At 44.5% G+C, this 23,415-nt stretch overlaps 1 long non-coding RNA gene across 3 annotated transcripts in view; it reads left to right on the top strand.

The window, feature by feature from the left end:
• Positions 1-20,772, top strand: part of LOC103783680 (uncharacterized) — a 90,123-nt gene extending 69,351 nt beyond the window's left edge. Inside the window, exons 3-6 of one of the 3 annotated variants that reach the window (XR_010112926.1) lie at positions 2,917-3,145; positions 11,802-11,928; positions 17,548-17,871; positions 18,567-20,772. This is a non-coding gene — a long non-coding RNA (uncharacterized LOC103783680). Of the gene's footprint in view, positions 1-2,916; positions 3,146-11,801; positions 11,929-17,476; positions 17,872-18,566 lie in introns of all 3 variants that reach the window. The other 2 variants (XR_010112925.1, XR_010112924.1) reach the window with 2 other exon arrangements.
• The last annotated feature ends 2,643 nt before the right edge of the window (positions 20,773-23,415 follow it).

Below are 23,415 nucleotides of genomic sequence, written 5' to 3'. Positions count from 1 at the left end.
TGAGGTCTATACCTAGTACCTAGTCTACATCTACAGCTATTTTTTTGAGTTTAGAGAATTATGGTGAAGGAATTTAAAAAAACAATGGCAGGGTCTTGAGTCTGAGAGACCCTGAGAATGGTGGTTTCATTGTTAGACACTAAGAAGTCAGGACATTTTTGTTTGGGGCCGGGAGATGATGAGGGATTGGGATGGTGAGAAATTTGGTTCAAGAAGAAGTCTTGAGTCTTGAGGGCAATTGAAACGTCTAGTTTCTAAGTAAAAATACAGTGCTGGGATGAAAGTTGGAACTGCAAGGCAGTGATGGGACTTCCCATGGATCTGTGTGCCTGGACAGCTTGCTGGAGCACTGGGGGGCTGCAGTCCCACCTGTCTCAAGGATTCTACCATCAAGGCCTGCACCTTCCACCATGTGTTTTCGGGGGCTGCCAGATGTAGGGACTCTCCAGAAAGGAAATTCTCTAGTTTAAGCTACTTCACAGTACATAGGCTACCAGATCTGTGACTATGAAATATGAAGTAAACTTGCTTTCCCCCAAGCTTCTGTGGCTGGAGAACTTGTCTAACTACACGAGACAGACAAGCAGCCGCAAAGACAAAGGGAGGCATCCCAGATGCTCCCTTTGGGGCCTGGGGCTCCTCTGTTCTCCCACAACCTGTCTCGCTGTTCGTCAGGAGATGCTGTAGTGATGGATGACCCCAAGGCGAGGCACCCAGCAAAATGCCCAAAGGATGTAGAAAATCTGGTCTGTTCTCAGATTCATGGCCCACATTTCATAGTCATCACAGTGCAAGTGAATCAGTTAGTTTTTTTTTTTTTTTTTTTTTTGTCCAGGGCCTCTAGAACTAGGGTAGCTTGTTAGTATGACTAATAAGGCCACAGATGCCAGGACACGGAAGGGACTTTAGAGTAATGCCAAAATTTCAAACTAGTTTTAAAGTGTAATTAAACAAAACAGAGGGGTTTTGTTGTTGTTCATTTATTGAATAGGCAGATATTTTATAAAGAGAGGACACTAGACAGGGGAAGAAGACCTGGAAGAGCTGGGTGTGAGTCCTGGTCTCATAACTTACAAACTGTGATCTTAACAAAGTGACTTTATTCAATTTTTTCTGGCTTTATTGTGGTATAATTGACAAATAAAAATTTTATGTATTTATAATGTATAACATGTTGCTTTCATGTATGTGTACATAGTAAAATGATTACTGCAATCAAGCTAATTTACATACCTAACACCTCATATAGTTATTTTTGTTTTTTGGTGTGAATATTTAAGATCTACTCTCTTAGGGATTTTCAAGTATACACTATATTATTATTAACTATAGTCACAATGCTGTACAATAGATCTCCAGAACTTACCCTATCTAACTGAAATTCTGTACCTTTTGACCAACATCTCCCCTTCCCCTGCCCCCAGTCCCTGGCAGCCACCATTCAGGAAAGTGACTTAGTTTGTTCCTAGTTCCTTCTCTATTATTAGGTGGGAGTGGTTGTCGTGAGAAGTAGGATAACACCTGTGAAAGGGCTTTGTAAATAGAAAGTACTGTTTAAACTGTAAGCATAAAAAATGTATGGTGAGGCAGTAGGATAATTAAGTGTGCCTAGAGTTCATGCTTATTGAGCACCTAGCTGTGAAGGCAATGGTCAAGTGCTTTCCATTCATTGGTTTGTCTAACCGTTACCTGCATCCATTGGATGCAGATGTTTTTCTATTTTCTATGTTTTACAGATGAGGAAACTGAAGCTTGGAGGTTTTCAGTAACTTGCTTACAGAGGTGAAACAATGAGACTAAAGGACATATGGCCCCTGAAGCCACACTGGCTGCACAGACAAAGCCCCAAGTTGGCGGTACCTTGGTTTGGTTGCCAAGATCTAGGACCTCAGCCTCAGAAATTTGATTGCTAGTATACACAAGTGTGAACTGGACTTATGAGTTAATTTAATCTAAATCTAACTTATAAGAGACTGATAGATGCAATCTAGGATGTCAATTTATGAATTTATAATGAGAAACATCTAATAAGTAGATTGAACCTCCTTTTAACAGATCAGCAGGGTCTTTTCTTGTAGGGAAGCCAAATTATAATCAATAGCTTGCTTGATGGAGATGAAATCAGAGCACACGAATTGGTAATAGTAGTAACAATTACAGCCCTGATAGTAGTAATGACCAACACACTGACCAACTACTAAGTGCCAGGCATAATGATTTATGTGAACTATTGCATCTAATTTCTACAGTAATCCTAGCAGGTACTGTTTTGTTCCCATGTTACGGGTGAGGAAACGGAGATATAGCAAGGTTAAGCAACTTACCCAAGGCGGTGAATGTAATAAGCAGTAGAGCTGGAATTTGACCCCAGGCACTCTGCTCCACTGAGGGTTGATTTGCTTCCCATAGGCAGCACCACATGGGAAGATTTCGATTCCAAATTCAGAGGGAAAAGTCAGGGTGCAGCATATAGCTAGCGGCAGAAAGTAGTTTGTGATAAGGCCCCTATGGGTGGCCAAGCAAGAAGAGGGCAGGAAAGGCTCACGGAATCAGAGAAGTCTGCATTAGTGGATGAGGAAGGCTTGAGATAGGCCTGGATGCATGAGTAGGATTTCGGAAGGTGAGACTCACCGGAAGCAGAGCAAGTGCGATGAGCCAGAAGGTGGGTGATGAAATGTGCATAGCACACCTAGAAGACGTGATCTGTACTGAGAGGCAGAGGGAGGAAGTACTTGGAGAACCTCCAGTGCTCAGGGTGGACCTCAGATGCTGAGTTGGGGTTTTATCCCAGTCTTTGGTAAACATAGATGGTGTCATGCTTGTCTACAGGTCTGAATTGAGTACCAGCTCTGCACCAGGCATCCTAGGAGATGTTGAGGACAGAAATGTGGCTCACGTTCAGTCCCTGCCTTCCAGGTGCTTGCAGCTTGGTCCAGGAGGCCAGCAGGACCAGACAGAAGACCACAGCGACACATGGGGATGGCTGTCCCACAGGCAGAAATGAGCAGCCGGGAGGAAGCCCATGCAGCCAGCCACCCAGCTCCCTCCACATCGTGGCCCTAGAATGGAGTCTTGAAGAATAAGAAGCCACAGCTTGTCAGGGAATCAGGCTGGAAAAATGTTATGAGACTGAGTAAGACCAGAGGTAGGTAGGCTTGGGTACCCACAAAACAGGGAAGGTGTGGCAGCAGGGAGCAGGGTGCTGGGCACAGAGAGAAATGAAGGGTGGGGAGGGAAGGAGGTTTCTTAACCACACACCCCAAGCATTTCTGGGCTTCTGCAGAGCCAGATGGGGAGGGGCACACAGACAGATGAGTCATTGTCCTTGCTCTCCAGCCTGTCAATCTAGGAGCAAATAAGACTAGACTGCAGGTTTTTTGTGGGAGTAGAACCACGTCTTGCTCATTTTAACTTTAATTCTCTGAGAACAGTGAGCGGGTGGCTGGCACATATTAAGTGCTTGTCTGTTGTTCATTGAATGAATCAATAAACATAAATAAATTTCATGTAATGCATAAATGAATAAATGCTAAACAAAGGTGAATATAAAGGAAGCAGTGGTCAGCGCTGACTGTGAGGATCCAGGGCTCAGGGTCAGCAGGGTGATAGCCCCACTCATGTTGGGGTGCCCCTGGGGAACAGGGCATCTTCAGTGTTCCCAGCCACTCACCCCTCAACTCTCATCACTTCATCCCCTCCTCTTTCTGCCCAAGTGGCCTGGGACTGAGAATCAGCCTGGGCAGCACCAGAAGAGCTTTGCAGACGAGATTAAAAGCAAATCAAAGAAGAAAAATTGTGGCTCAGTTTATGTCTTCCTAATTAAAACCCCGCCAGTCTCCCTTCTTTTTCTTCCCAGCTAATGTTACACTAACGAGCTGAGTTTAGTGGCATTTATGTAGATAAAAGTCCCAATGATTGATCTCAATGGCTTGTTAAAATTAGTTTCAGTCCACCATATTGATTTAATTCCATTGCTTGAAAGTGCTAATTAATAATGATAATAAAAGTGTCTTGGCCCATTATTATCAGTGGGCAGGCGGGGGAGGGGGGCGTGTGGAAGCTGGGGGATCATTGTTTTTAGTGTCACTTACTCTGGCTAAGGGTGGCCTTTGAAGGCTGACTGCGGGGACAGGAGGCGGGGGGACTGCGGGGCATATGGGGATGGTTCTGTCCCTTTCTCTGGATCTGGTAAGTCCTCGTGGAGGTGCTAGGGGTTGCTGGAGGGGAGGGAGTGGTGGCTGCATAGGTGAGCAGTGCACCTGGCTGCCCTCTAAGCCCTCTTGACTCCCTGCAGAGTTTGAGGTGTGGGAGGGGGCACTGCTTGCCTGAGAGATTCTTGAAGGAGGTCAAATCTTTAGACCCTGTTCTAGAGGTGAGGAGGCTAGAGGGAAGGTGTCAGGAGTTCACTGCTTGGGTTCCTGATCAGCAGCAGAAGATGCAGGCCTGGACATCTGAGCTTAAAGGCTCAGCCACTCAGACCCAGTGCTGTAGGAAGCCCAGGAGTGGAGGGAGGGATTTGGGGCAAGAAAGCTCATGGATGAAGGGTCCAATGATGGACAGGGGAGAGGCACTTCCGAGGGCAAAGAAAGGAAGGGCCCTCAGACATTGAGTTGAGTTGATAAGGGAGAATTAGAGGTTTCTTCAACATTAATTAATTAGTTTAGCTTTCAAGCAGTCTTCTCACCTGAGATAAAGGCTTATGCTCCTGGAAAAGATTCTTGCAGCCACTCCAGGGAATGGAATGTGGGGATGAGGGGTGGGTGGTGCTGGGAGTGAGAGCAGCACCTGGTGGAGTGAGCAGATATTCCAAGACTGTGGAAAGGGCCCACATAAGAAGCACCTGCGTGGCGGGGGTGGTTAGTGGGAAGAAAGTGGGAGCCGGGGAAAATGTCTCCTGCAATTTGGCTAACTCTCTCCATCCCAAATTCTCTAGGATTCTTCTATAGACCACCATCCAGGTCTCTTCGTCTCTCTGTCTCTCTCACTCGCTTGCACAAAACGAAAAGTGCATCATACGGAGGCCTAGTTTCATTAACCACATGTGGTTTGCATTTTAGAGCAGTTGGAGGGCTGTATTCCTTCCTCTATTGAATGTAATAGATTATACTCTGAGAACCAGGAAGGGAGTAGAAAGAGCGTTCAGGTCCTTGGGGATGGGTGGAGAGCCTGGGACAACAGAGAAACACCCAGGTTGAGGACATGCACTGTTTTGAGGTGAAGGGCCAGGGATACACAGACACAGCCTGCAGAGGCCACACAAGAACTCAGCAGCCGGGCCACCATGAGGGGACCTTAATTCTGAGGCAGGTTCCGATTAGCCTGTCGTCGCTTATGTGTCCCTGTGAGCTGCTCATTCCCTGGGCTGGTCTACCAGGCAGGAATAAGCCTTTAAAGGCAGAATTCTGTAGGTTGTGCAGCTGCTAGATTAGGCAATTCTGGGCATCTCAGTCTAGAATGAAATGTCCAAAGGGATTCATCTGATATATCTATTCCTAGAGGTGTTCTTTATTGAAGAATATTATAAAATCCCCCCCAGCTTCCCCCCAAAAAGATGAACTGAAAACTTACAGAATGCAAACTATATATGATTTGCTTTACAGTTAACTCCAGCATAATTACATGCAGTAATTATACTGTGGAGTTCCGATATTAATTACACTCCATCCTCATTAAGGAATTAACCAAACCATGTGTGGCTGGGGTGAGGAGGAGGAGGAGGGGGTCGTTTTTATTATGATTTACTCTGTATTTTTCTTCTTCCACATTAGGCTGTTTTTTTCTCCTGTGCTTTGTGCACAGGATGAGCAAGATGTATTTGTTCCTCCAGTGGTTCTGGTTGGGATATGGCGTTCCTTGCATCAAGGTCCTCCTTACTAACCACAGAAAGTTATCTGTGTTTAAGTAAATCCTCTAGGTTTCTTGAAGTAAAGAATCTTTACCTGGGATACGTAGGAAAGGGCTTCCTCTAATCTGATCAGTCAAATCCCGACTGCCAGCTTTACTTTCCAGGGATTTGGATTTGAATGATCCTGGCTTTCTGTTTCTTGATGCCTACTCCCTGACAGCTGCCCCATATTCACCACAGTGCCCTACACTCTGATAGGGTGAAGGTGTTTGAGCTAGACTCATTTTGGGGGAAGAGTAACTTCCAGATTGAGCCCAAGCTTAGAATAGAATGCCTTGGGTAAAAAATATGGGGATCCATATGCTTCCCTGTAACACTGTGAGGCATCCTCCCTGATTTAACTCGAGAATACTGCTGTTAACTATTTCATACATGTGTTTGGATGGGGCAACAACACTCTTAGCTGGAATGGAATCTTAAGATCCTGGTAGGGATCTTAAAAGTGATCTGTTGATTTCTCTGTTTTTAGGTAAAAGACATCATTTATGTTCTTTAGGGTCCGCAACTCCCAATGGAATGTTGGAGACCATAGCACATTCCATCATCCCAGTACCTTCGATGGTTCCTTTCCATTTGGCCATAGCATTTTCTCCTTTTCCTTTTCCTGTTGCATTTTTCGCTTCTGCCCTCTTCTGCAATCCCAGCTTCCTCTTCCCAGCTGAGACTGACACAAGAGAACAATAAGGCTGTCCCTACTGACTGTGAGAGGGAAAGGAAGCAGTAGGGACAGATAAGCTGCACTCAGGACAACATTGTGTGTATGCAGTGCGGAGGGTGCTTTCTCATGGAGATTCCTGACACTAGGAATGGCAGGCTCCACCTGTCCCACAGGACATGGCTTGGGTGACAGCTGGGATTTCCCAAGGGGCCAGAGTGATTCCCAGCTGTGATTTTGGAATAGGTGGCATGGGTGATCGAGTCAGATGGATGGAACACACAGCAAGATGTTCCAACCAAGAGTTCAGTTTGGGCATCTGATAGACTCAAGTCTGGAAGTGAAGAATCTCTGACCATACTCAGTGGAGGATGCAGTGAATAGTATCTGGTATTGGGGTTGGGGGCTGACAGGGTACCAGAGTCCACTCACTCACAGAGTGGAGGGTCTGTTCAATCCTCCGTGGGTGAATACATGTTCATGGGGTTTCAGGGGGTTGGCAAAGGGAGTTTCTGGAATAGCCAGAGAGAAAAAGAGTAATTTTAAAATCTCACCCGATTTTGTTCACTCATGTGAAAATGGAATTTGTCGTCAGATCCATGGGGTGAATGCTGGCTGGGAAACTGGAGGCAAAGGAAAGATCAGGAGCTTGGTAAATCTCAAAGTGGAGTGGAAGGTGAGAAGCCAGCGAGCAGGGGTGTGAAGAAAGACAGTCTAAGACTCTGTAGTGAGAACAGAGAGGCTGGAGGAGGGGGAACAGCTGCACAGCAGGGCAGCCTTAGTTGATGCCACGGGGTTAAGTTGTCTGTGGGTGAGGGTACTTGGCATTTCAATCCCACTGACCTCTCTAGTGAATCGAGCTGAAGCAAAAGTGTCGTATGAGTGTGACAGTATTGTGGTTCAGGGATATGGGAGCACCCAGAGCAGGCCTCTGCTATTCTGGATCTTGCATGTGGTCAGATGCGGAGGAGAATCCATATGGGGGGTGGGGGGAGTCAAGTATGGAGGAGAAGAGAGAAAAATTCAATGGTCCGGAGACAAACAGGCAGTGATGTCTGAGGCTGGCCCCACTAGCTTACAAGAGCCTGTTATGCACATGTCTGTCCAGTTCCAAGTTCTGTGACATTATGCTGGTAAGTTGTTAGCTAGAAACCAGCTGTGATGAGAGTATTTACACCACAGGAAGTGGCAAATGCTACAAATCAGGGTGTTTTTCCCCTTGAGTTGCTGGGTGTTAAACATTTACCAGTGCTCCACTGGGAGCAGGACCTCTTTTTGTGGCCTGTAGATTTAGTGACAAGGGACACTGGTGTGTGCTTTACTCTGTGGGATTAGCTCAGAAATTTCACAAACTGGAGCCCCTGATGAGTCTGTGTTTTAAGAACTGAGGGAGAGAGACACAGGTGAAAGAGAGGAGAGGGTTGGCACTTGCTCTGACAGCTGCACAGGCTGCTGAAAGTAGCCATCAGGGGCCCCACTCTTAGCCTTCTGGCCACTTGCCTTGCTCTGGGTGTGTCATGTGGGCTCTGTCACCTGCTGCCGGGTAGTGAAAATGGATATGGACCTGCTGAAAAACAAATTGGAATTATGTTCCATGAACTTAAAACATTTGTACCCTTTGACCCAGTAATTCTCCTTCTGGGAGTCTGTCTTAAGAAATCAAACCTAAACACGTGTCTATTTTTTTTAAACCTACAATGCCAAAAGATGTTAGCTGTAGTTTTATTTATATTAGCCAAAAGTTGAAATTAATTGAAATGTCTACGTATAGCAGAATGGTTAAATAACTAATGGCATATCTTCTTAGTAGATTATTATGCAGTGATTTAAAAGGATGTTGATACAGTTTGGCTGTGTCCCCACCCAAATCTCATCTTGGATTGTAGTTCCCATAATCCCCACTTGTCGTGGGAGGGACTCGGTGGGAGGTAATTAAATCATACAAGTGGTTACCCCCATGCTGCTGTTCTCCAGATACTGAGTGAGTTCTCACAAGGTCTAACGATTTTATAAGGGGCTTTTCCCTCTTTGCTCGGCACTTCTCCTTCTTGCCTCCATATGAAGAAGGATGTGTTTGCCTCCCCTTCCACCATGATTGTAAGTTTCCTGAAGCCTCCCCAGCCATACTGAATTGTGAGTCAATTAAACCTCTTTCCTTTATAAAGTACCCAGTCTTGAATATGTCTTTATTAGCAGCTTGAGAATGGACTAATATAGAAGTGAAGGAAGTTTATGAAAAAATATAGAAATGTTTGTGATAAGAAGAATACAAAATTGTAGAGTAGCATTTTTCCAAGCATGTTTTTTGGAACACTATTCCCATGTCAAATATATTTGGAAATACTTGGTTTCACACGCCCCTCTCAAGACTTCATGATGCTCATCAGCACTGAAGGTTCTGAGAAGTGTTGTGGCTTAACCTATTGCTTCTTGAACTTGTTTCACTCTGGAGTCCTTTATCCAACCAACATCTATTACCATCCTTGAACACTGGTGTTCTGCGGGAGAAAGTTTTGGGAAATGATGACACATAGAATGGTTATAATTAGGTTAAAATTCCACTAGAATATAGAGAAATAGCTGGAAGAAAAATATAACAAAATTCAAGTAGAGACCATGGGTAGCAATGACGTAAAAAGATTATTTAATAAATCTTTCTTTTTTCATGCATCTGCCAGAAATTATTTGTTATGCATAGATTATTTTATTAAATAATTTTATAAAGGTCTTGGTCTAAATAAGTTTGTATTTTTATGCAGTTTATAACGTATAAGTTTCAGAATTTGCGCTTTCTGCCTAATGGATAAAATATCCATATAACCCAGTAGGATATTTGATAAGAGTCTGATGGCCTGTTAATACTATGTAATAAATAATAGTATTTATTCTACCGTGATGACAATTTCAGAGTGTGAATTTGGACTTGGGAACAGCCTACTCCATGACAACCAAAAAGAAAGAGTCTTTTAAGAACTAGTAAACAGCTAATAGTTAAAGGTGTGCCAGGCACTATTCAGATCACTTTATACACATTAACTTATTTAATCCTCTCAGCAACTGCATGAGGTAGGTAGGTAGTATGATCACTGTCATTTTACAGATGAGTAAACTTAGCCACAGAGAGGTTAGGTGACATGCTCAGTTCCAAGTCCTCCATCTCTAGAGACCAGATTCTGATGAGTACCCAGTGCTGCCTCCTACTTAGGGAGCCAGTGATTCCACCACATCAGCAGGCAGGATTTCACAGCTGCTGATTTAACCTAGATCCCAAACCATTCTTGCCTGTGAGAGTGACAGAACCCTTTCCTCTGGGGTTGGTAAGCTGGAACCACACAGGCCCCTCATGTCCTCTGGCCATATCTTCTAGTAGGCGAGAAGGTAAAGAGGGTGCAGACTAGAGGAGGATGGGGTATGAGTCCCACTTCTGGCCTCCAAGGGCCCAAGAGGTAGCCTTGCTTCTCTAGCTGTTTCTGTGGACTCTGGTGAGAAATTCTGTATATTTCTTCCAGAACATCTTCTTTTTTCTTTTTTTTAAATGTTTCTTTATACACCTTTTAGTTTTAAATTTTTCTTTAAGAGGTTGTTATAAGAGGCCATTGTAGGGTGTCTTTCACAATGATGTTTTTGGACCAGATTATACTTTAGATGGGCTGTGATGCCTACCTGGTAATATCAAGTAAGTTTAGAAACCTGCTTATACACTTGAGGTACCCAGAGGCAGAGGATGAGCTAAAGGGCCACTCAAGGTCACTTCCATCCTCTGTACTCTGGGATGTTTTGGATATCAGGTGTCGGAAGAATGTGGCTAGCCAAATTACCATCTAGAAATGGGCTACTCCTGGGTGTGAGAGACAGAGGCAGGAAGGCTAAGGAAACAGGAGCAAAGAAGCTGCTCTTCATAGGTTTTATTTTATTTTGTTTTTTCTTTTTTAAAATTAGTATATCTTTATTGGGTACAACTGCAACTTTGCTACACTGATATTGTGTTAGTCTGTTCTTGTGCTGCTATAAAGAAATACCTGAGGCTGGGTAATTTACACAGAAAAGAGGTTTATTTGGCTCACAGTTCTGCAGGCTGTACAGGAAGCAGGGCACCAGCATCTGCTTGACTTCCAGGGAAGCCTCAGGATGCTTTTACTCAAGGCAGAAGGTGAAGGGGGAGTGGACGTGTCACATGGTGAGTCAGGGAGCAAGAGAGAGGGGAGGGAGGTCCCAGCCTCTCTTAAACAACCAGCACCCCTGTGAACTCATCAATCATCCATTACCACTCATTACCATGGGGAGGACACCAAGCCATTCATGGGGAATCTGCCCCCGAGAACCAAACACCTCCCACTAGGCCCACCTCCTGCTAAGCCCACTCTTCTTCAATGCAACATTGGAGGTCACATTTCAACATGAGATTTGGAGGGGACACACATCCAAACCATAACACGTATGTTGCATTGTGGTAAAGTCAGGGCCTTCAGTGCCTCCATCACTGGAGCAACGCACATGGTACCCACCAAGCAATCTCCCATCATCCACCATCATAGGTTTTAAAGCCAAGGATTACAAAGAGATAAATCTGGGGCTGGCATGTCCATTCCTTGCTCTTTTATCCTCAAGTGACTTGGAGAGGACCAGTTGGCACCATTCTTGGGGGTCAAGACAGCCTACCATTGGCTTGAAGCCTACAGTTAAATCAATTCAGCCTCTCTCCTAGACTTTCCCACTCTGGACTAAATAATTCTGGGCCCTGCAGTTGTTTCATAGGCCCTCCTCTCCAACTCTTTGTATCACTTCTCCATTCACATTTCCAAGTTAGCTGTTTGGCTCCACAGAGGGTGCAGTGCCGAGTTGGGGCCAACTCTCGAATCTCATGGGATGGTTCCTTGCTGGGTCTCTGTTGTGTTGCCTGCCCATAGTTTCTCATTCTACCCTCATGCTGACTGTTTTCAAAAGACACAACACATAGCAGGCACAGTCCCACCACACTGCAAAGCATTTGGCTCTTCCTGCTCCTTCATGTTTACCTTGTGATTCACTCTGCCTTTGTGGGTCTCTTCCTGTTAGATTTTATTCTTTCATGCTTTTCTACTTTTTTATTCTTATCCATTTACTTAATGGTATCATATCTCCCTTCCTCATGGGTTAAAACTTTATACTGATTGTATCACTAAATTTCATTTGGTCTATTTTGGACCAAGAGCCCAGTTTGCCGAGTTGATCTTCTAATTAAAATTTATTCCCTATTTACAGTTTCTGGGTCATTGGTGAGACTGGATTTCATAGAAGAGTCTTTGCTACAGCAAAACCTCTCTTCAAGCAATACACTATTCAAGCTGCTGGAGGCTAGATTGACCGGAAAAATGGGGCCAATATCATGGTAAAGGATCTTCAACAGTAGCCTTCAGCTCCTCAGGGTCCAGCGTGCTTGAAAAATGATAAATATTTTAATTCCTCCTTTCACCCCCTAGAGGAGGGAGAGAGGGTTGTGAACAAAGGGCCCTTGAGTGATGTAATTCCCATGTAGGAGAACTCTCTTGGCTTTGTGACTGATGTGGGGGCCTGGGCTGGGCACTGCTTATTATTATCATCTAATTTTTTAAGTGACATTGTTGAGGAAAGAATCTGAAGACCCATGGTTGTCGCTTGGCCACTGAAAAATAAATCACATTTTGATAATTCCTTAATTTCTTAGTGAATTTCCTTTACCCAACTATATAATGTATGTAAGACAGTATCCTGGACAATTGTGCAGAGACACTGGGAGGACGAAATAGTATAGCATTTGAATTATTATAATACAAATTAATACTAATTATCATTAATACTAATACTAATACTAACAGGTAGCAGGAGCCAGTAGTCATGAGTGCTAACTTTGTGTTAGGCACCTAGTGTTATGTTTTGAGTGCTCTGTACCACAGAGCACCTAGAGTGATCATTTCTGTTAAATAATGTGAGTTACCAGGCATTCCATCCTCTGTTCTCTCTTTCCTTTCCCTTGGTAAGTACCATGGACTCTCTTTTAGCTATTTCTTTTTTTTAGTCCTCTTCTCCCACACAAGTTGAGCCCTCATTGCTGCCCACGGTTGCCATGGTTTCCTGCCTTCCTAGCCTAGGCCTCTTCCTTGTCTAACCCACCTGCCACGTGCCCCAGGCTGACCAGTGGATGACACCACTTCCACGAAGGCCTCCCTGTCATCTGAGATTATTCCATGTCTCTCCATGACCTGGTCTGGCACTCAGCGCTCTTCATGTTCTGACTCCAGGTTACCTTTCCAGCCCATCTCCTGTGCCTCTGCGGGGAGATCTTGCTGTAGCCGGGTTGGTTCCCTCAAGGCTGTGCCCAGAGTGTTCTCTCTTCCAGGCCTGTGCTCACCCTCCCCGCAGCTTCTGCTCCACGGAGTCACCTCCATAAATTCTCCCCGTGCACAGAGTCCAGCCCAAGCTCTTGCTCCTATTCCAAGTCTTCCCTGAGCACTTTTGCAATCTCCTCTTCCATGAGTGCTCACACTCTCAGGCACTCCATTTGTCATTATTGGTATTGTTTTGTGTTGTCATTTAATTCCTCTTTTTCTTAAACATTTGAGTGTCTATATTCCTCCTTCGACTAGATTGTAAATTCCTAGATGACAGGGGTCATGGGATGTCTATCTATCTATAGCTATCTATCAATCTTTAATCTATCATCTGTCTGTCTATCGTCTATCTATCACCTATCTATCTATATCTATTATCTATCTATTTATCCATCTATCTACCTACTGTCTAGTCCATAGGTATTTAATAACTCTTTGATTAAAGAAAGAGTATCATTTTCAGTTTCCTTCTCAGATTCAAAAACCATAAATGTTTTTCATGGAGTGGGAGGCAAAGAGGTAGACTGAGGCACACAGAGGTGAGAGAGAATCAACTGGTCTTGAACAGAGTCCTGAACAGAATCCTTAATAAGACCCAGGGTTTGGAGCTCAATCTAAGATTTTCTGGGGCTTTGCTTAACTAATCCAGAGTCCAGGATCCCCAGATAGTTGTGAGAAATAACCACTAGCAGGGTAGCTGGAGCATGCTGCAGAGAAATTGTGTAGTACTCATTACTGTTAGGAACAATAATAGCAATTATGATAATAATGATGATGATGATGATGATGATGCTGCTGATGCTGATGATTAAGCAGCAGCTCTGGCTGAGCCTGTCTCTAGGGTGGCAAATCCTCCAATGTGTAAGTAGGAATCTGTTTCCTTTTTTCATTGGAGTAAGGTCTCTGGCTGGCAATGCAGCCCGTGACCCCAGCCTCCCTAGGCCACAGGGGCTGGGAGGGATGGCTCAGGAAGGCTGGTGGACAGGCGTCTGGCTGGCAGAGGGGAGGGAAGTCATTCCCAGTCCCATTGGTCTTGACTGAAAACAAAGTGAGGGTCCCTGAGTTCTCCTATAAACGGTAATGATAACACAATTATCATGCAAAACAAAAATTAAGTTTAATAGTGCAAAGCCAGGGTGTACCAGGGAGGTAATTCATATTAATTATGTTTGGATTAAAAGCTTATTTCTTTTGTTAGCATCTGCAAGTAGAAACTTAGCTGTTAAAAAAAAATCCGCATATAATTACAGCCTCTTATGGAGGAGCAGTGTTGAACTTAATGGAGCATCTCTGCACTCTTCAAGCTCCTGGAGAATGGTAATATTTCACATTTTATGAAACACAGAAGAAATAAATTACAGGTTTAATGATAAGAACTACTTGGGCTCATAATGAAATCTGATTGGCCAGTTAATCCACCGAGACCCTCAAATGTGAACCATCCAAAAAGGGTAAAAATGATGAAAAATGAAATTAAATGGAAAAACCCTCACCCGCAGCCTCTTTTGTGAAGGCTGGGGAAGTGCCAGAGCAGGAGAGAAGCCCTCGAGGGGTGAGGAGGAAAATCAGTCTCCCCAGGTTTGAGGAGAGCAGAGCCGCTGGAAGAATTTCCCTGCAGGAAACCTCCAGGTTTCCTGTAGAGATGAAGCCAAGGAGAGTTCCGGCGGGGGGAGGACACGGAGGGAGCCTGGGAGGAAGAAAGAAAGAGAGGGAGGGAGGGAAAGAAGAAGGAAAGAGGCGGGGAAGAAAGAAGGGAATGATTTCTTCTGGTGAGAAAGTTTCAGGACTTCCAGCAGGGGCAGGAGCATTGTCTTCAGCGGGAAAGACAAAGACAGAATGAAGGCTAATGACTTGGGCTGAGTTTGTAACATTTTTTTCACAAACAAGAAAACATTTTGCTAGGAGGGGAAGGTGAAGGTCTTTTCTTGTCCTAAGCTCAGGATGCACTGAATCCCCTTGAGAACCTGGAGTGTGATGTCCAAAGGCAGGAGGAGAAAAAGACATCCTGCTCTGAGACACAGAGAGGAAGCAAGAGGGAGCTGAGTATTCCCTCTCTTTCACCTGCGATCTACCAGCTGGGACCCACAGCCTATGGGATGCTGCCCCCCACACTGAGGGCAGGTCTTTGTCTCTCAGTCCACTGACTCGCCCACCAATCTCCTCCCAAACACCCTCACAGAGGTGCCTGGAAACGATGCCTCACCGGCCATCTAGGCATCCCTCAATCCAGTCAAGCCAGCACCTCATATTAACCAGCATGGAGGCCCTGTGGACTTCTGGAAACTCTTGCAGATCCCTGTTCCTCAGGCCTTGCCTGGCACTGCTCTTGTCCTGGTTCTCCTTGGAATGACATCCTTTGTCTCTCCTGGATTGGTGGTCGCATGGAAAATGTCTAAGCTTATGGAATCTTGGGTATCACCGGGCCCTGCCCCCTCACAGCATAAATCGGGAAGGAGGTGTAACCCATGAACACTGCCCAGTGCAGGGGCCTGCCCCTTGTAGCTACTCAATAGATGATATCGGTCCTTTTTTTCTTAAGAAACTTGCCCAAGGTCCCATAATGCTCAGGCTAGAAATACCAACACCCCTCAGTTTTTGACCACCTCATGTGCCAAATAATATGCTGCCACTGTTTGTGTACACTGCTGCATTTTTTTCTTTTTCTTTTTTTGAGATGGAGTCTCACTCTGTCACCCAGGCTGGAGTGCAGTGTTGGATCTCAGCTCACTGCAACCTCCACCTCCCAGGTTCTAGTGATTCTCCTGCCTCAGCCTCCTGAGTAGCTGGAATTACAGGCTTGCACCACCATGCCCAACTAATTTTTGCATTTTTAGTAGAGATAGGGTTTCACCATGTTGGCCAGGCTGGTCTTGAATTCCTGACCTCAGGTAATCCACCCGCTTTGGCCTCCCAAAGTGGTAGGATTACAGGCATGAGCCACTGCGCCTGGCCACTGCTGCAGTTGATTCTCACCAGCACCTCTAAAGCAGGGTCCTTTTTCCACTTTCTGATGAGAAGATGAAGGCTCATGATGTTAATTGATCTGACCAGATAACTAACTAGAAGCCTCCTGACTCCCAGTGTGGAATTCTTCCCACTCCACCACACTGGCTCCAGGACTGGGGACAACAGTTTTCTATTATTTTTCAATGTAAATAATTTACCAACTGGCAAACACCTATAGACCAAAAGGCCTTCGATGCCTTCTATAGATGGACATTTGACCTCATCTCCTAGGACTTTCCCCGTTGTTTATTAAACTACAATTACACTAACCACAGTATCTCTCGAACATACTTAGCGCTTCCAGCCCAGGGTCTTTGCACTTGGAGTTACCTCTGCCTGACACACTCTTCTTTCTAGGTCTTCAGGTGGCTGCACCTGGCAACTCCTCAGTCACTCTCTGTCTCAATGCTCTGCTTTCTGTTTTTTTTTTTTTTTTTTTTTTTTTTGTAGGAGTCTTGCTCTGTTGCCCAGGCTGGAGTACAGTGGCATGATCTTGGCTCCCTGCAACCTCTGCCTCCCGGGTTCAAACAGTTCTCCTGTCTCAGCTTTCCGGGTAGCTGGGATTACAGGCACCCATCACCATGCCGGGCTAATTATTTTTGTAATTTTAGTAAAGACAGGGTTTTGCCATGTTGGCCAGGCTGGCTTTTGAACTCCTGACCTCAAGTGATCCACCAGCCTCAGCCTCCCAAAGAGCTGGGATTACAGGCATGAGCTACCGCACCTAGCCAATGCTCTACTTTCTTTTCTTTCCTTTAAAAAAAAATAACAAAAAACAAAACAAACACACACACGCACACACACACACACACACAGACTTTACTTTTAGAGATGAGGTCTTGCTGTATTGCTTAGGCTGGCCTTGAACTCCTGGGTTCAATTGATCCTCCTGCCTCAGCCTCCTAAGTAGCTGGGATTACAGGCATGAGACACCACTCACACCTGGCCTGCTTTATTTTCTCTGTAGTGCTCATTGCTCTCTGAGATTCCCTTATTTGTTTAAGAATGATAAACTCTAGGAAGGCAAGGGCTGTATCTTGTTGACTGCCACACTTGTAAGGTTGAGAGGAGGGCCTGGCACTACATAGACTCAGTAGATCTTTGCAGAGTGAATGAATAAACAAACCAGTAAAAGAAATTGGACTTCAACTCCAGCACCCTTTCAGTTGTGCTGCCCTGGTGCTCCTCTTGTGTTCGTTTCTCTTCTTGCAGATGTGAAGCCCTCTGTGCATATGGGTGCTCACACCTTTGCACAGAGGGAGGGAAGTAGTACGTGGAATAACAGCAGCTATTCCCACTCTGCCCTTCTTTCTTGCATGCTGACTGGTAGAACAAAGGCCTGGGGAAAACAGTCTTGAGCAACAACAAGAAGCAATGATCTCCCTGCCTGTGACAAATGTGGTGCTGTTTAGTTGTGGTTCGGGGCTGAGAGGCCCCAGTGGGTGCCTGAAAGCTGAGCTTGGGTTGAGAAGGGAAGAGGGAAAGGGTCTCTGACTGATGGCAGCGTTGGCAGGTGGCACACCCAACTTTTCCCTCTCCTGTTCTCCCCTGCTGCGGCCCTAGTAGCCCATCTTGCTGTGGTTTCATGGCAGCCCAGCTGAGGACACTGACAGGGTCACAGTTTCTCCTTGCAGATTCCTCAGCAGTGCCTGGAGAAGACCAGGAGAGGAAGCAGAAGACCCTCCTCAAAGAAGCAGCCTTCACCTCCAGACCTCCCAGCGGGACTTAGACAATGGGGTTAGGCAGTCACATGTCTGCACGTGGAAACTTTCTGGGACTGCGCTTGGATCCTGGCTTTGCCTTTTACTAGCCATGTGACCTTGGGAAAATCACTTGACTTCTCCATGCAGGATTCCTCATCTGTAAAAACGGTCTAAGATTAGGAGCCACCTCAAGGTTGTTGTGGGAATTAAATTAATTCATGTTTATAAAGTGCTTTGAACAGCGTTTGGCACATGGTAAGTGCTATGTGGTAAGTGCTGTCTATTGATTACATAAATAAAAGTGATCACCGTTAAACTTTCCATGCAGATGATATTATGCATATACATATCTCCCACATATGACGTCATTGGATCGTTTTGCAATGGTGGGGGGTTTATTCTTTTTCTTTTTGTTTTCTTCTTTTTTTTTTTGTCAGATGAAGAAACCGATGGGAAGTGAATTGGTTTGTATTAAACATTAGGTTTGCTAGGTCTCTCACATATTTATTTAGTCCTCATAACAATTGTATAAAATAAATATTATTTATTCATTTATTTATTTGTAAAGATGGGTCTCGCTATGTTGCCCAGGCTGGTCTTGAACTCCCGGGCTCAAGTGATCCTCCTGCCTTGGACTTCCAAAGTATTGGGATTAAAGGTATGCGCTACTGCACCCGGCCTAAAAGAAATACTATTATCCCCATTTTACAGATTTGTAAACAGAAGCTCACACTTCAGAGTTCCATCCTAATGAAAGTAGGATGTGACAGGGGAGCAAATCTGCTTTGCCCCCGCCCAAGGGCTGGGGTGCACGGTGAGAGGGTGCACCACTCATCTCTATGTACCCGGCAGAAGCTGCCAATTCAGTTCATGTCACTCAAGTTGAATGGATGTAAAACACACACAGAAACACCAAGTAATTGCATTGTTTTCAAATTACTCACCTCTAGGAGAATTGAATGAGCAAACGGAAGAGCGGCAACCCTGAGTTACATTTCTCAAGACACCGGGGCTCTTGATGGCACAGCAGCAGCTTGCTAGAGCTTGGTAAAGAGACTTGGGCCTGGTACCTGAAGGGCAATTCCTTGGCCATGACATTGTAGGGAAAGACCTCTATGGGTGTTGAAAAGACAAGGCGAGGACAAGAAGAGTTGAAAAGGAGCTGTTCTGAAGCCACCTGGCTGTGGATGGAGGAAGCCACATGTAGCTTAGGTAGCCTGCTATTGTAATTTTTTCTGCAACTGAAGAATTCAAAATGGGTTTGGTGGGTAGCGAAGGGCAGAATCTGGCTTCAAGGTGACAGAGTTTGCATAGAGATGGCCTTCTTGAGCAAAGGTAGTGACTCGTACATTTTTTTTTTGTAGAGTTATGATACCCATGAGTTAGTCAGCTTGGGCTATCATAACAAAATACCACACATTGGTTGGCTTAAACAACAGAAATTCATTTTCCTGTAATTCTGGAGCCTGGAAGTCCAAGATCAAGGTGACGACAGAGTTGGGCTTCCTCTGAAGCCTCTCTCCTTGGTTTTCAAATGGGCGTCCTCTTGCTGTCTCTTCACGTGACTGTCCCTCTGCATGTGTGCCCCTGGGGACTCTTCCTTATCTTATAATGACACTAGTTCTATTGGATTGAAGTGTACCCATACGACCTCATTTAAACTTAATTACATATTGTAAGGCCCTAACTCCAAATACAGTCACATCCTGAGGTACTGTGGATTAGGGCTTCAACATATAAATTTTGGGGCAATCCAGTTCAGCCCATAAAATCCCTTTTTGGTTGCTTGATTCTGTTTATTTGGTGTCATGCCTTCCTTTTCCTAAAGAACTTCATGAATAGAATTACTTTCTAAGTGAAAGGAACAAAACTGATTTTTATTAAAAATTATTTTGAGATGCTTGTGACAAATTTTGAAGTAAGTGAAGATTTTCCTGGAGCTTCTACAAAATCCTGGCTGAGAATCCCTGCTTTCTGGACAGTTGAGAAGGAAACACACTTAGTACAGCTGTTAGAGAGATATAGTTGCAACCACTGAGTGCTTATTATCTGCCAACTTAAATATATTGCCCAAGGGAATAACAAATATTCTAGTATTCTTGTTAAGTATATTGTCTAAGGTCACACAGCTCTTAAACAACAGCTCCGGGATTTGAACCTGGAATCTATCTGACTCCTAAGTCCAGATGCTGTTCACCACATTAGGTTGAAGCATGGCCAGTGTTCATAACATACAACTATGTCTCCATATCTTTTGCTAACCAATGTTCTTGTGTGTGCATACCTTACAGGGCAGCCATTCACCACAAGCCGTACTAGATGGCTTCCTGTAATAAGGGTAGAACAGTAGTACTCTCCTTTTGAGAAGTTATTTGTAATTTTGTTGGTGGGCTGACATTTAGGCCCTGCTCTCCAGCCCCGGAGGGGATCCCATAACCTAGATCAGGCCAATGATGATTATCTCCATGACTGTAGTGGCTGGTCCAGCGGGGAGGGTCAGGCAGGTAAGCTGGCCCAACCTGAGTCCTTCTTGAGGATTTTAGAAACTGAAGGTAGGAGAGAAAAATTCTCTCTTTTCTTCTGGGGAACAGGATGAAGGTGGTGGGTAGGCAGAGCTGTTGGGATGTGGATCCAGGGATCCTGGAAGGCTTGTCCTCCACCATGTAAAGAATACATCCTGCGGAAGGAGAGAAGGGAGCCAGCACACAGAGAAGCAGAGTTAGGAGATGGAGAAGGAGAATCCTGAGAGCCTGAAGGTCACTGGGTCCAGCCATTGTCAAGGCCTAGTTCTACCGTCCTTAAGTTTTTTACCTTTCTTGCTTGCTTGCTTCTGTTAGATGAACACTCAATGAAAAATCACCAAACATCTGAGGAAAGCCATCAAAATGAAATAAACAAAAAAAACAAGTTCCTAAACACAAGTGAACAGCGTGGGCTGGGTTTTTGTCGCTTGGAACTGGAAACGCTGACTATAATGCTGACCTCTGAGCAGACCCACGTGAGGGGCAGCTGTGGTGTGGTGTGATGATGCTGGGATAGGCAATCAGATGGTTGAGTCTGAGTTTGGCTCTGATATTATATCAACTGCATCATTTTGGGGAAGACACAATTTCTCAGAATTTTATTTAGTTGTAAAATAAAGATAATGATATTACATGCTCTGTCTACCATCTAGAGTTTTTGTCAAGACAAATTGAAGTAAAGCGTGTCAGAAAAAAATGTTACAAAATTTTAAGCGTGAAGTGAGTAAACAGTGACTCTGTCCTGAGACTACAGTGGAAAGCTGCCTCTCAGGCCACATGTGAAAATCTTCCGCCAGAGAACATGAACACTCAATGAAAAATTGCCAAACATCTGAGGAAACCCATTAAAATGAAATAAACAAGACAAGTTCTTATAATCAAGGAAACATAGATAATAGAGCCATCAGCACAGGCCTTTAAAAGAAAGGCAATTATATTTAATATCTTTAAATAGATAAAAGAGGGCATTATGTGCATGAAACAAGAATAGGAAATTATAAAACAAGGACAGTTTTTTTTTTTTTTTTTGATAGGGTCTCACTCTGTTGCTTAGTGTGGAGTGCAGTGAATGGCGTGATCATAGATCACTGCAGCCTTGAACTCCTGGACAATCCTCCCACCTCAGCTTCCCAAAGAGCTAGGAGTACAGGCACATGCTATGATGCTCAGCTAATTAACATTGTGTATGTGTGTGTGTGTGTGTAGAAATAGGATCTTGCTATGCTGCCCATGCTGGTCTTAAACTTCTGGTTTCAAGTGATCTTTCTGCCTCGGCCTCCCAAAGTGCTGGGATTACAGGCATGAGCCACTGTACCCAGCCCAAAATTGTTTTATATGAGACTAGTTAAAGAGCTTAAAGATGAACCATATGATTACTAAGGAACAGAATGGATTCAGTCAAATTTCTATTAAAGCCCACCAGGTGCTCTCTGCTATCTGATGCAGGGGATACAATAATGGGCAAAACCAGACATGGCCTCTGGACTCACATACTAATAAGTAAGAAAGGAATTTGTACAATAACCACACCAACCAATTTCAGACTGGGTGTGATGATGAGATGATTAGGGGGGTCAGGCAGAGCTTCCCTAGGGGAGTGACAATAGAGTTGAGATCTCAAGGATGAGTCGGAATTAACCAGGTGAAAAGGGAGAGTGAGTTCCAGGTAGAAAGGGCAGAATATGTAAATGTGCAAATCTAAGAGAATGCAGCAAGGCTGTGGTAGGTGGGCCAGAAAGACTGAGGGGTGCCTTAGAGAGTCTGAGGTTGGGGAAGGGGTGAAGCAGGGACAGATCATGTCAACAAGAAGCCTTTATAATTTTGGACTTTAAGCCAACTTTTGTTAGGAAGGAAGGAAAATTCTCTTTTTGCAAAAAGAGATTTAAAACCCTCCTCCCATTATCCAATATTCAGAATACTTTTCCTCAGAGAGAAAATGCAAACTTCAGGTTTGAGAAGGAGAGTTTTATTATCACACAGCTCACAGTCAGCATTTTGCTGAGCACAGGAGGAAGTGAAACTGCCCATAGAAATCATGCAGTGATAAAACTGAGAGATGGGGCCCCTGGGGACCGCAGGTGGCAATTGTGCCAGTTGAGACAGGGACAGCCCCTGTGATCCATGTTCATGCTGAGGTTAAACAGAGCCCAGGCAGTGGGGAGGGGAAAACAAGGCAGTAACATCTGAAAGAAGTAGATATGGCATGAGGAGGGAGGGAGAGAGGCACAGAGGAAGATAGAGACAGAGACAGAGAGAAGGAGGAGAAGAGGGCACACACTTAGTTCACGATGCCTTTGAGTTCTCTATTCCAGTTCCTATGAGGCCTTGCTGAGCTAGTGTTCTACTTTGTGGGTTTCCATGAACTTCCTTTTAAGGTTCCGCTTATATTCTTACAGCTAATCCCTTTTTAATCTCCTGAGAAAAGAAAGAAAACGAAGTAGAATGATAACTATTTTCTACTTAAAGACTGCCATATTCACAGGGAATAAGCAAAGGCTGAGATTTAGTAACAGTGTTCTTGTAATAAGAGGCTTGACATTCTAGCCTGACAGCAAGGAATAAAAGCAGAAGAACATTTTTCCTGGACCATAACCATTCCCTTAGCTGGTAGAATAAAGGTTATTGCCACATCCCTAAAGAAGAGCAGCTGAAGACATATAATAATTCTGTAACCTGTATAGTCAGATGCATATCAATATTTTGGTACTCTTTGATTTTTATACAAAATATGACTTTAGCCATTCTTAACCTCTTAATATCTTCTTCATAAAGACACTAAAATAATTTTTGAAATATTACTGTAGACTAGCACTTCCCAAATAGTGTTCCTTGAAAGACTATCATCTCTAGATATATAACTGTACTTTGTGTGATAAAAGACTAGTTGGTTAAAAAAATTGGGAAACACTCTTGGAGATTCAAAATGCACATTTGTATATTAAAGGCTCTGAGAAGTCCTTCAGTGAAGAAGCTTGTTGAACTTTAACCCAGCATGCCCCAAATTCATTTAACTACTGTCTCCCATGCTGGAGTGCAGTGGTGCGATCTTGGCTCACTGCAACATCTGCCTCCTGGGTTCAAGTGATTCTCCTGCCTCAGCCTCCAAAGTAGCTGGGATTATAGCCGCCTGCCACCATGACCAGCTAATTTTTGTATTTTTAGTAGAGACGGGGTTTCACCATGTTGGCCAGGCTGGTCTTGAACTCCTGACCTTAAGTGATCCACCCTCCTTGGCCTCCCAAGGTGTTGGGATTACAGGCGTGAGCCACCGTGCCCG

Source organism: Pan paniscus, chromosome 7, assembly GCF_029289425.2.
Source record: "Pan paniscus chromosome 7, NHGRI_mPanPan1-v2.0_pri, whole genome shotgun sequence".
Classification (NCBI taxonomy): domain Eukaryota; kingdom Metazoa; phylum Chordata; class Mammalia; order Primates; family Hominidae; genus Pan; species Pan paniscus.
Note: the sequence above shows the minus strand (reverse complement) of the source record. Positions and strands in the feature narration are given on the sequence as shown.